Source organism: Acinonyx jubatus, chromosome C2, assembly GCF_027475565.1.
Source record: "Acinonyx jubatus isolate Ajub_Pintada_27869175 chromosome C2, VMU_Ajub_asm_v1.0, whole genome shotgun sequence".
Taxonomy (NCBI): Eukaryota; Metazoa; Chordata; class Mammalia; order Carnivora; family Felidae; genus Acinonyx; species Acinonyx jubatus.
Genome location: NC_069384.1, coordinates 44219448 through 44232861, shown reverse-complemented (window position 1 = coordinate 44232861; position 13414 = coordinate 44219448). Strand labels below are relative to the sequence as shown.

Here is a 13414-nt window from a genome sequence, read left to right as displayed (position 1 = left end):
GCATTCAACCTGTTTTTGGAAATACCAAGTATTTCCTAAAAAAATTATATCTATCATTACTTATTCATGTGGCTTTAAGTGCAATTTAATTTATTAAAAAATAATAACAAGCATTTTGGGAGAGTTATAAATTGTGTTGATTATTCATTTTTATTATACTTTTTGTTATTTTAAAAGTAATATAACCATATATAAATACAAATCTAAACTCCCCAGTTGTATATAAAATTAAAAATCTGTAACGATTTTCAATTCTTAGACCCAATCCTTGTGATTAACACATCTACGTATTTCGGATTTTGTTTTCTGGTATTTATTTTCATTATTCTAAATCAGTGTTTTCCAAAAGAACTTTCCCATATGAGAGAAATGTTCTATTCTGCATTCCCCAAAAAGCGTAGCCATTAGCCATATATGACTACTGAGCATTTGAAATATGGTTAATGTAACCTGGAAATACATTGTAAATTATTTAATTTTAACCAATATAAATTTATTTGATACATGTGGCTTAGTAACTATTGTATTGGATAGTGAAGCTCTAGGTAAAATGTTAGTGTTTTTTTAATTTATCAAATTTAAAAAGCATCTTTTAACTCTCTGCTATGAAAATGTGGAATTAAGCTTACCTACACTAACTTCTTTACTATTTTCCTCTGTCTCCATATACTGTTAAATTATTTCTCCACTGATCTTTAATTCTTCTTTATTTACAGTATCTCTTGGCTGCTCAAATATTAAGTTTTGAAATGAGCAGTCTATATATCCTTTTACATTTCTGTCTCTTTACCATAACCTTGTCAAATATAGCATTATTATTCTTATTATGATCATAACCATTACCATTATTGTTTTACAGCCCAAAGGTTTAATTAAAACATATACATTCTGTTTAGTAACTATGACTAACTTTTCCATATTTTCAGTATCAGTTATGCTAATACACTGTGTTGATTATAGTATTATGCAAGTATTATTCGCTGAAACATTGGTGATTACATCTAGGGGGAATGAAATGAAACTTAAGGACTAATCCTGTGCCAGCATATTGGTCTAGTGGCTCAGATTAAAAACTTCTCTAGGACTTCATTAATTTTACAGTATCATTCTATGTATTAATATGTCAAATGCGTTTAGTTTAAACATTTTTGTTTTCCTGTTTGTTTTTCAAATTACTAGGTTATTTTTTCTTTGTTGATAAAAATTGTCTTCTTTAAATCATCAGTAAGATTTATCTAGCACTGACCTATTTCAAAGCTAGAAAACCATTTGTTAAATTGGACTTCTAAAAATATTTCAATCCTTTATTTTAATATTTAAATTTAATGATAATATTTCCATGTGGCCTAAAATATGTTTTCCTATAGTCTGTCACCAATTTAACTTATTTCTTTTAAAAGAGCATATGGGAAATAAACTCAGACCTTTATGTTTTTTTGAAAAAATTATTCTACTCTAATATGTCAGAAAATTTTTATTATTTTCTTACAGGTTGGCTGAGTGTATAGTTATTCCTTAGCAAAATTTTGAAATCATGCTCCATTGTCACCTATGATTGCTAATATTTGATGTTAGTGATTTTCATTTCAATGAATCTAACCTCCATTTTTCTCTCTTTTTGAAAATGGTAAGGATCTTCCAGTTATATTTGGTGTTCCTAAATTCAAGATAGTCTATTTAGAATTGAACTTTTCTTCTTACTCTTTCTGCTCATTTTCAAAATTTAAATAATAACAATAATGGCACCTTTATGCATTTATCAAAATGCATAGAACTGTACAACCAAAAAGTGAACTTAATATAAACTATAAATTTTATTTAATAGTAATGTACCAATATTGGCTCATTAATTATAATATGTGTATCATACCAATGCAAGATGTTAAAATAGAAAAACTGTGTGCCGGGGGAAAGGGATAAGTGGGAATTCTCTGTACCTTCTGCTCTATAAAATAAAGTCTATTTTTAGGTGTTTATGTATTTATTTTGAGAGAGAGGGAGAGAGAGCACACAGAAGCAGGGGAGGGGCAGAGAGAGAGGGAGAGAGAGAATCTCAAGGAGGCTCCACACTATGAGCTTGGAGCCCAAGGCGGGGCTTGATCCCACAAACAATGAAAGCCTATCATGACCTGAGCCAAAGTCAAGAGTTGGACACTTAACCAACTGAGCTACCCATGTGCTCCAAAAATAAAATCTGTTTTTAAAAACAACATCTATATTTGTCTCTGGGAAATGTTATTTTATTAGTTATATTCTATTCACACATTCTTTTATTTGTTTTCTCTCTTTGGTATACTGTTATATAGATTTTGGACTTTGTGGTTTCCTTTTTTATGTCTATTAATTTTTCAATCATATTTTACAATTCTTTTTCTATTTGATCAAATTTTTGAGAACTTATTGGCTCTCCTTCCTATTAATTTAAAAGTTTAATAATATTTTTTAATATTTAATTTAATAAAAGTTTAATAATATTTTTTTCTCAGATTTGTATATAAATGCTAGTTAGTTAATATATAGTGTAATAATGGTTTCAAGGGTAGAATTTATTGATTCATCACTTACATATAACACCTAGTGCTCATCACCCATTTAGCCTATCCTCCCACCTACCTCCTTCCACCAACCCTCAGTTTGTTCTCTGTCATTAAGAGTCTCTTATGGTTTGTTTGCTTCCTTCTCTCTCTTTTTTTTCCTTCCCATATGTTCATCTGCTTTGGCTCTCTTAAATTCCATGTAGGAGTGAAATCGCATGGTATTTGTGTTCCTCTGACTGACTTATTTCTCTAGCTCCACACATTTTTGCAAATGGTAAGATTTTATTCTTTTTGATGGCTGAGTACTATTCCATTATGTGTGTGTATGTGTGTGTGTGTGTGTGTGTGTGTGTGTGTGTGTGTGTGTGTATGTCACCTATTCTATATCCACTCATCAGCTGATGGACATTTGGGCTTTTTCCATAGCTTAGCTATTGTTGATAATGCTGTTATAAATATTGGAGTGTATGTACCCCTTCAAATCTGTATTTTTGTATCCTTTGGGTAAATACCTCGTAGTGCAATTCCTGGGTCTAGGGTAGTTCTATTTTTAACTATTTGAGTAAAGTCCATACTGTTTTCCATAATCGCTGCACCAGTTTGCATTCCCAGCAACAGTGTAAGAATGTCCTTCTTTCTGTGCATCACCAACATGTTGTTTTCTATGTTGTTAATCTTAGCCATTCTGACAGTTATGAGGTTGTGTCCCATCATGATTTACTTTTAATTTTTGAGGAATCTCCATATTTTCCACAGTGGCTAAAAAATTTACATTCCCACCAGTAGTGCATAGGCTTCTTGTTTCTCTACATCTCCACTGTCACTTATTTCTTATTGTTTTGATTCTAGCCATTCTGACAGTGTAGGACAATATCTCATGGTAGTTTTAATTTGCATTTCCCTGATGATGAGTGATATCGAGCACCTTTTCATGTGGCTATTAGCCATCTAGAAATCTTTGGAAAAATGTCCATTTATGTCTTCTGTCCATTTCTTAACTGGATTATTTGTTTTTTGGGTGTTCAGTTTGGTAAATTCTTTATAGATTTTGGATGCTAATCCTTTATCAGATGTGTCATTTGCAAATATCTTCTCCCATTCCATTGGCTGCCTTTTAGTTTTGTTGATTGTTTCCTTCACTTTGCAGAAGATTTTTATCTTGATGAAGTCCCAATAGTTCATTTTTCTTTTGTTTCCCTTGCCTCTAGAGACATGTCTAGTAAGAAGTTTCTATGGTCAAGGTCAAAGGGGGTACTACTTACGTTCTCCTCTAGGATTTTGATAGTTTCCTGTCTCACATTTAGGTAATTTATCCATTTGCAGTTTATTTTTGTGTATGGTGTAAGAAAGTGGTCCAGTTTAATGCTTTTGCATGTTGATACACAGTTTCCCCAACACCATTATTTGAAGAGACTGTCTTTTTACCATTTGCTGTTCTTTCTGGCTTTGTTGTAGATTAGTTGACCTTACAGTTGTGGGTCCATTTCTGGGTTTCCTATTCTGTTCCATTGATCAATGTGTCTGGTTTTTTGCCTGTCTTGACCACTGCAGCTTTGTAATAAAGCTTTAAGTCTGAAATCATGATGCATTCAGCTTTGCTTTTCTTTTTCAGGATTGCTTTGTCTATTCAGAGTCTTTAGTGGTTCCATACAAATTTTAGAATTATTTGTTCTGGCTCTGTAAAATGTGCTCTTAGTATTTGGATAGCAATGGCATTAAATGGATAGTTTGCTTTCAGTACTATAGACATTTTAACAATATTTGTTTTTTTCCAATCCATGAACATGGAATATTTTTCCATTTCTTTGTGTCCTCTTCAGTTTCTTTCATAAGTGTTTGATAGTTTTGAGAGTACAGATATTTTACCTTTTCGGTTAGGTTTTCCAAGGCATCTTATTGAACTTGGTGTATTTGTAAATGTGATTGATTCCTTGATTTCATTTTCTGCTGCTTCATTATTGGTGCATAGAAATGCAACTAATTTCTGTACAATTGGTTTTGTATCCTGCAATTTTGCTGAATTCATGTATTAGCTCTAACAAATTTTGGTGGAGTCTTTTAGGTTTTCTACATAGATTATAATGTGGTCTGCAAACAGTGAAAGTTTACTTCTTGCTTGCTGATTTGGAAGGTTTTTTGGTTTTTGGTTTTTGGTTTTTGTTTTTTTCTGATTGCTAAGGCTAAGAGTTCCAGTACTGTGTTAAATAGTAATGGGGAGAGTGGACATCCCTGTCTTCTTCATGACCATAGTGGAAAAGCTCTCAGTTTTTCCCCATTAAGGATGACATTAGCTGTGGTTCTTTTGTATATGACATTTATGATGTTGAGGTCTGTTCCCTCTATCCCTAGTATGTTGAGGATTTTTACCAAGAATGGAAGTTGTATTTTGTCAAATGATTTTTCTGCATCTATTGACAGGATAATATGGTTCTTACCCTTTCTTTTGTTAATGTGGTGTATCACGTTGATTGATTTGCAAAAACACCTGCACCAGGGAATAAACCCCACTTGATCATGGTGAATAATTCTTTTAATGTACTGTTGGAATCGATTTGCTAATATCTTGTGAATTTTTGCATCCATGTTTATCAAGGATATTGGCCTGTAATTCTTTTTTACTGGGGTTTTTGTCTGGTTTTGGAATCAAGATAATTCTGGACTCATAGATTAGTTTGGAGGGTTTCCTTCCTTTTCTAGTTTTTGGAACAATTTGGGAAGAATAGGTATTAACTGTTCTTTAAATGTTTGGTAGAATTCCCTTGGAAAGCCACCTGGCCCTAGAGTTTTGTTTGTTGGGAGATTTTTGATTACTGATTCAATTTCTTTGCTGGTTATCAATTTTCTATTTCTTCACATTTCAATTTTGATAGTTTGTATATTTGTAGGAATTTGTCCATTTTTTCCAAATTGTTAAGTTTGTTGGCACATAATTTTTCATAAAATCTCTTACAATTGTTTGTATTTCTGTGGTATTGTTTGTGATCTCACCTCTTTCATTCATGATTTTATTTATTTGAGTCCTTTGTGCTTTTTGATAAGTCTGGCTACGGGTTTATCAATTTTATTAATTCTTTCAAAAAAACAGCTCTCAATTTCGTTGATCTGTTCTACTGTTTTTTATTTGTTTCTATATCATTTATTTCTGTCCTGATCTTTGTTATTTCTCTTCTGCTGCTGCCTTTAGTCTTTATTTGCTGTTCCTTTTGTAGCTCCTTTAGGTGTAAGGTTAGGTTGTGTATTTGAGGGTTTTTTTTTTAATTTCTTCTTTAATATCCTGGTTAATGCATTCATTCTTTAGTAGGTTGTTTAGTGGGATGTTCTTTAACCCTCCATGTATTTGAGGGTTTTCCAAATTTTTTCTTGTGGTTTATTTCAAGTTTCATAGCATTGTGGTCTAAAAATATGCATGGTATGATCTCAGCCTTTTTGTGCTTGTTAAGGCCTGATTTGTGACCCAGTATGTAATCTATTCTGGAGAATGTTCATGGGCACTCAAAAAGAGTGTGTATTCTGCTGTTTTATAATGAAATGTCTGAATATATTGTTAAGTCCATCCAACCCAGTATATTATTTAAAGCCACCGTGTCCTTGTTGATTTCTGCTTAGATGACCTGTCCACTGCTGTAAGCTGGGTGTTAAAGTCCCCTGCTATTATTATCAATGAGTTTCTTTATGCTTGTGATTAATTGGTTTACATATTTGTGTGTTTTCAAGTTGAGAGCATAAATATTATCAAAATAATATCAATTGTTAGATCTTCTTGATGGATAGACCCCTCAAGTATGATATAATGCCCTTCTTCATATCTTGTTACAGTCTTTGGTTTAAAATCTAGCTTGTCTGATATAAGTATGGTTACTCCAGCTTTCTTTTGACATCCATTAGCTTTATAGATGGTTCTGCATCCCTTAATTTTCAATCTGCAGGTGTCTTTAGGTCTAAAATTAGTCTGTTGTAGGCAGCATATAGATGGATCTTGTTTTTATCCATTCTGATACACTATGTGTCTGATTGGAGTATTTAGTCCATTTACATTCAAACTGATTATTATTCAAAAGATATGAATTTAGTACCATTTTGTTACCTGTAAAGTTGGTGTTTCTGGGTGATGTTCTCTGTTCCTTTGTAGTCTTTGTTGCTCTTAATCTTTTTTTTTTCACCAACCAAAGAGACCCATTTAATATATGATGCAGGGCTGGTTTAGTGATCATGATCTCCTTTAGTTTTCATTTGTCTGGAAAACTCTTTATGTCTCCTTCTATTCTGAATGACAGCCTTGTTGTATAAAGTATTCTGGGTTGCATATTTTTCCCACTTAGCAAATTGAATATATCATGCCACTCCTTTCAGGTCTTCCAAGTTTCTATGGATAGAGCTGCCAAACCTGATCTGTCCTCCCTTGTTCATCAAGGACTTTTTCCCTTGCTGCTTTCAGGATTCTTTCCTTGTCTGTGTATATTGTGAATTTGTCTATGTTTCTATATCTTGTTGAATTTTTTACATTTTTTTAAATTTATTTTTGAGAAAGAGATAGAGACCAAGTGGAAGTGAGAGCAGAGAGAATGGGAGACAGAATCCCAAGCAGGCTCTGCACGTTCAGTGTGGAGCCCCATGCAGCCCTCAAACTCACGAACTATGAGATCATGACTGGAGCCAAAGTCAAGAGTCAGACACTTGACTAATGAGCCATCCAGGTACCTTGTATGTCTTGTTGAATATAATCGGAGTTTTCTGTGCTTTTTAGATTTTGATGTCTGTTTCCTTCCCCAGATTATGGAAATTTTCAACTATAATTTGCTCAAATAAACCTTCTGCTCCCTTTTTCTCTCTCTTATTCTTATGGGTCTCCTATGATACGAATGTTATTGCACTTTAAGGAGTCACAGAGTTCACTAAGTCTACTTTCATGATCCAATACCTATCTTTACCTCTTCTTTTCAGCTCATTATTTTCCATAATTTTATCTTCTATATCACTGATTCATTCCTTTACTTCATTGATCCTTGTTGCCATTCCACCAATCGGTTTGCCTCTCAGTTACAGCATTTTTTATTTTGGCCTGAGTAGTTTTTAGTTCTTTTATCACTGTAGTAAGGTGTTCTTTAGTGTCTTTTATGCTTTTCTCAAGCCCAGCTGGTATCCATGTGACTGCTGTTTTAAATCTGGTTCAGGCATCTTACTTATATCTGTATTGATTAAATCTGGCTGCTACTTTTTCCTGCTCTTTCTTTTGGAGTGAATTCCTTAGACATGACATTTTGTATAGGTCAATGTTTGTGTGTGTGTGTGATTGTTAGGAAAATCTGTTATATTCCTGCTCCTGAGAAGAATGGCCATACTAAGAAGAGGTCCTCTACTGTCTTGGGCCTGGGGCTTCAGGAGGTGTTTCATGGTGTCCACTCTGCTATTATGCTTTGGATGCTCCTTCCCTCAGATTAATCCTCTGCAGAGTTTCTCCTTGCCTGCAGTGGGGGGTATTTGGACCTTGTCTGCTCTGTTGAAAATTTTAACTAGGTTTGTTTTGCCTGCTTGTTAAAAATAGCTAGATCCTTCCACAATGTGGCCATTTTTGCACCTGTATATGTGCAGTTTGTTCTCACAGTCTTCAGATCAATTCCTTGGGTGTTTAGAATCATTTGATATTTATCTCTCTGTATTCAAGGGATGAGACAAGCTTAGGGTTCCCCTATTCCACCACCATCTTAACTCCTTCTCCAAAACTCTTTCCTGAACTCTCTGCCTCTCACTTTTGTACTTCCTTAATAACATTATTTTTAATACCCACAACTTTCTGAATGTCTGATTAGTCTCTTTTAATAAAAGTTCAGTTTTTTGTTTTTATATAGTAATATTTTCTTTGATAATGATGAGTAATCTATGAATCAGACCTCTTTGGTTTCAAATAACAGAAATCTGTTTCCAACTGCCTTAACCAGAAAAGGAGAATGACATTCATTGGCTATTACTAGCTCAACTTTGGTCATACAGACAAATTTTAAATTACCATTGCCAAAGGGATTCAGAAATCTCACAGTTTGGATAGTTCATATGTCTACTCCTAATAGCAGGGGGTAGGTTAATCACCTTGAGGACCATGCAAATTGAAAGTAGTTGAGGGGTGGTTCTCAAAGAAGAAAAAAAATGGATGCTGGTGTTGTCAGAACAGTTCTTTAAAAGAATAACAATTATATAATCTTAAAATATCTCCATTTTTCAAGATCACCAGTTTTGTTTAATTAACTTACCCTTTTTGGAGGGAAAGTATGGAAGTGGAGATTCATTTTCCATAAAAGACTAGTTGGCAGTAACTTCTTTCTAGATATGTGTCCTGAGGCAAGGGAAACAAGAGCAAAAATAAACTACTGGGACTACATCAAGATAACAAGCTTCTGCACAGTGAAAGGAAACAATCAACAAAACTAAAAAGCAACCTATAGAATGGAAGACAATATTTGCAAATGACGTATCTGATAAATGATTAGTATCCAAAATATGTAAAGAACTTATAAAACTCAACACCCAAGAGCCAAATTATCCAATTAAAAAATTGGGTAGACCACATAAATAGACATTTTTCCAAGGAAGACATATATATGGTCAACAGACAGGTGAAACAATAGTCAATTTCACTCATCACAGGGAAATACAAATCAAAACTATAATGGGATATCTCCACCTGTCAGAATGGCTAAAATCAACAACACAAGAAACAGTGTGCATTGGCAAGGATATGAAGAAAGGGAAACACTCTTACACTATTAGAATGCATATTGGTGCAGCCATTCTGGAAAACAGTGAAGATTCTTCAAAAAGTCAAAAATAGAACTACCCTACAATCCAGCAATGACACTACTTGGTATTTACCCAAAGAATACAAAAATACTAATTCAAAGGAATACATGCACCCCAATGTTTATAGCAGCATTATCAACAGTAACCAAATTATGGAAACAGCCCAAGTGTCCGTTGACCGATGAATGAACAAAGAAGAGGTTATATATATAACCTCAGTCATAAAAAGTAATGAAATCTTTCCATTTGCTATGACACAGATGGAACTAGAGAGTATTATGCTAAGCAAATTAAGTGAGTCAGAGACAGACAAATACCATATTATTTCAGTCATGTACGGGATTTAAGAAACAAAACAAACAAGCAAAGAGAAAGATAGAAGCAAACCAAGAAATGGATTCTTAACTATAGAGAACAAACTGATGGTTACCAGAAGGGAGATGGGTGGGGGAAATGGGTTAAATCGGTGCTGGGATTACGGACTGCACTTGTGATGAGCACCAGGTATTGTATGGAAGTGCTGAATCACTTTATTGTACACTTGAAACTAATAGTACACTGTAAGTTAAGTAACTGAAATTTAAATAAAAACTTTAAAAAACTATTTTTAATGTTTTTATTTATTTTTGACAGAGAGAGAGTGTAAGCGGGGGAGGGGCAGAAAGAGAGTGAGAGACACAGAATCTCAAACAGGCTGCAAGCTCTGAGTTGTCAGCACACAGCCCGACACGGGGCTTGAACTCCTGAACCGTGAGATCATGACCTGAGTCGGAGTTGGACGCTTAACTGACTGAGCCACCCAGGCACCCCTAAATAAAAACTTTTTTAAAAGACTAGTTATTTTGCTCTCATTCATATTTCTAAAGGAAGGACTAATTAATAAAATTAGCTACTGTGGATCTCTCTTACATTAATTCTTTTGCAAATCAGGTCTCTCTTCAGCATTATGGGTTGACTGAAAGTTTACTTTGGGCAGAAAGCAGTCAGGCTACTTAGACTTTACTCCATCCTCATGCTAGAATAATAAACCCTTTACTCTTAGGGAAACAAAACCCATTTCAGGACCCTTATCCTCTTTAGAAATTCAATTTTATTTCTTTAGAGGTGGGCCCCTGAGTTTCCTGGTTCTATATTGCTATTGTTGATCTCTGTGGGCATGGTGTAAAACCTGTCTTTGGAGCCTCACAGGAAGACATCTCTCATCTTTGCTCCAAACTTCTATGGATGGTTTATACTGTGTATAACAAATGTTAAAACTGACATTTTGACAGTGAACAGATACCAAGATTAGGAAAGACAGATTATTATGTGCATTTACAAAGGAACTTTACATGAATCCACTCTTGTCCCTTGGACCCATCTGTTAGAAAAAAGATTAAGGTTTAGAGAAGGAAGCTTATGATGAAACCTTTGTGAAGACATCTGTCGTCTTACTGCAAAGATAAAATGGTTGGTACGAGTTGAGAAAGATCCATCAGACCACTTGAAGCTTAAGATATATTTGTTGCACGTGGGAGACATAGAGCACTGGTGTATAATTCACTCCTAATATTCCACCTTTTCATTGTTTGTACCTTAGTGGCATAAAGCAATCATTCCTTTACACTCATGGACTCAGTGGGATAGGAATTCAAACAGGGCACATCAGGGAACAGAGCCAGTCTCTGTTTCATGCTGTCTGAGGCCTAAGCTCAGGAGACTCATTGGCTATGAGTGACTCAAGCATCTTCCCTTGGATATCTGACAGTTGATGCTGGCTGATGCTTCATTTGGGACCGTCAATCAAAATTTCCACACTTGACCTCTCCGTATGGTCTAGGCTTCTTCAGAAAATGTAGGCCCCACATGTCAATAGAAAGACTATTATAAGAAGAGCATGTGCGCTGGAAGATCTTGTGGTAATTTTGGATAATATATTATGCCTGAGAAAGTCTATATAATTTGTGAAAAATAAGATAGGGGTGGCTGCAATGGAAGCAGCCTGAACCTCAATTTGTAGAGCAAGGAATGAATGGGACATATGAGAATGACTATTTAATCAGGTCATTTTGAATTCAGTCTCAGAGGGACAGTAAAAAGGTGAAGAACTCCAGCAATAAAAAACAGGATGTATGTTATCAAGGAAATCCACAGTAAAACAACAATGATATACCATTACACCGCTATAAGAAATGCTCAAGTCCAGAACACTGACAACAGCAAATGCTGGTGTGGATGAGAAGCAAGAGGAACAGGTGGTGGCAATGCAAAATGTTACATTTGGAAGAAAGAGTTTGGCGGTTTCTTTAAAAACTAAGCATATTGTTACAATATAATCTGGCAGCTATACTACTTGATATTCACCCAAAGGAGTTGAAAATTTATGTCCACACAAAATCCTTCCCACTGTAATAGCGTTATTCATAGTTGCCAAAACTGAGAAGCAACCAAGATTTCCTTAAGTAGATGAATGAATAAACAGTGGTATATCCAGACAATGGAATATTACTCAGCACTAAAATGAAATAAGCTATCAAGCCATGAAAAGACATGAACATGGAAACCAATCTGAAACGGCTAGATACTGTATGATTCCAACCATATGACACTCTTGAAAAGGCAAAATATGGAGTCAGTAAAAGATCAGTGGCTACCAAGGATAACTGGGTAGGGAGGGGAAGTAGATGGGGCACAGAGAATTTTAGGTCTGTGAAAATACTCTTTATAATACTATAGTGATGGATACAAACATTATACATTTGTCCAAACCCACAGAATATGCAACACCAAGGATGAACCACAATGTAAAATAAGGACTTTGGGTGGTGTTAATGATATGTCAGTGTAGGTTCATTAATTATAACAAAGGTACGCTGGTGGAGGATGTTGATAATGGGGAAGTGTATACACACGTATGGGAAAAGGTATATGGAAAATCTCTGTACCTTCCCTTCAATTTTATTGTGAACCTAAAACTGCATTAAAAAATAAAGTATTTAAAATACAGGAGATGAACACTAGGTTTATAGAGAATGTTGAATGAGTCATAAGGGTCCAATTAGAATAGAGATGCCTCTTCTCAGTTCAAAGGAACTGCATGAGAAAAATGGCCGCAGATGTGAAAATCTAAAAAATTTACAATAGCAGCTCATGAGAAAGGAAAAAAAAAAAAAAAGAGTTAAATCCCTGCCAGAACCAGAAACAGAGAAGCCACCAATGCAAGTAAAAAATGTCCTATCCTCTTAAATCTTTTCTCTTTCCTGGTAGATTAAACCAGAACTAATGTGGAAAACTTTGAATATGAAGAGAAAGTAGAAGTCAACTCTATCACTCAACCTAAAAACAGGTATCCTCTCAGGGTTTAGAAGAGTAGAGTTAGAAAAGGAGAAAAATGTTTTAAGAAATCATACTCTTGAAGTAATTAGTGTTTAATTAGTATTTTGATGGATATTCTAAGTACTAAATTGGGTCTACAATTATGAGGTTACATGACTATCCCTTGTCTAAAATAGAATACTCATGGGATATGTCCAAATTTATAGTGCTAAGAAAGATTTTCTTCCCCACTGGAAAAAGTTAAGGAGACAGGAGGAAATCAAAGTATATTTTTATTTAGATGGCATCACATGTGTCATATGTTTAACATACCACCTAAATGTGGCTTATTTTTTCTGGCCTATTAGTCTTCCAGAATCCATCCATATTTCTATCCAGTTAATGGTCTGCTAATATTTCGTGAAATGACACACTTTTATTCTTTACTGTTAGCAAGAACAGAAAACATGCGTCTTCAGATAACTTCAATCCCAACCAAAAATACCAAGAGTCAGATTAATACAGAATATTGAACACCAGACTTCCCAACCAATTTGCTAAAATGTTGTAATTTCTTTTCCAGAAATGGAATTTCTGTTCTAATCTTGCTGATTTTCTGTTGAAATCCTTGCCTCAACATCTTCCAGACTGGGTTATGCCTACTAGGACAATAGTATCTTCTTTTAGGTGGTAACTGGTTAACATATATTCAAGACTTCACTATATAATAGAGTTGATCTATGAAATATGGAAGAGACTTTGATAAGTCTATAATGCTACAACAGAGGTTA

General features: G+C 34.5%; 1 long non-coding RNA gene across 2 annotated transcripts in view; it reads left to right on the top strand.

The window, feature by feature from the left end:
- Window positions 1-13414, top strand: part of LOC128315152 (uncharacterized) — a 44281-nt gene that overhangs the window by 5956 nt on the left and 24911 nt on the right. Inside the window, exon 3 of one of the 2 annotated variants that reach the window (XR_008297612.1) lies at window positions 1492-1627. The exons of the other annotated variant lie outside the window; for it this stretch is intronic. This is a non-coding gene — a long non-coding RNA (uncharacterized LOC128315152). The remainder of the gene's footprint in view (window positions 1-1491; window positions 1628-13414) is intronic. 2 annotated transcript variants of the gene reach the window in all.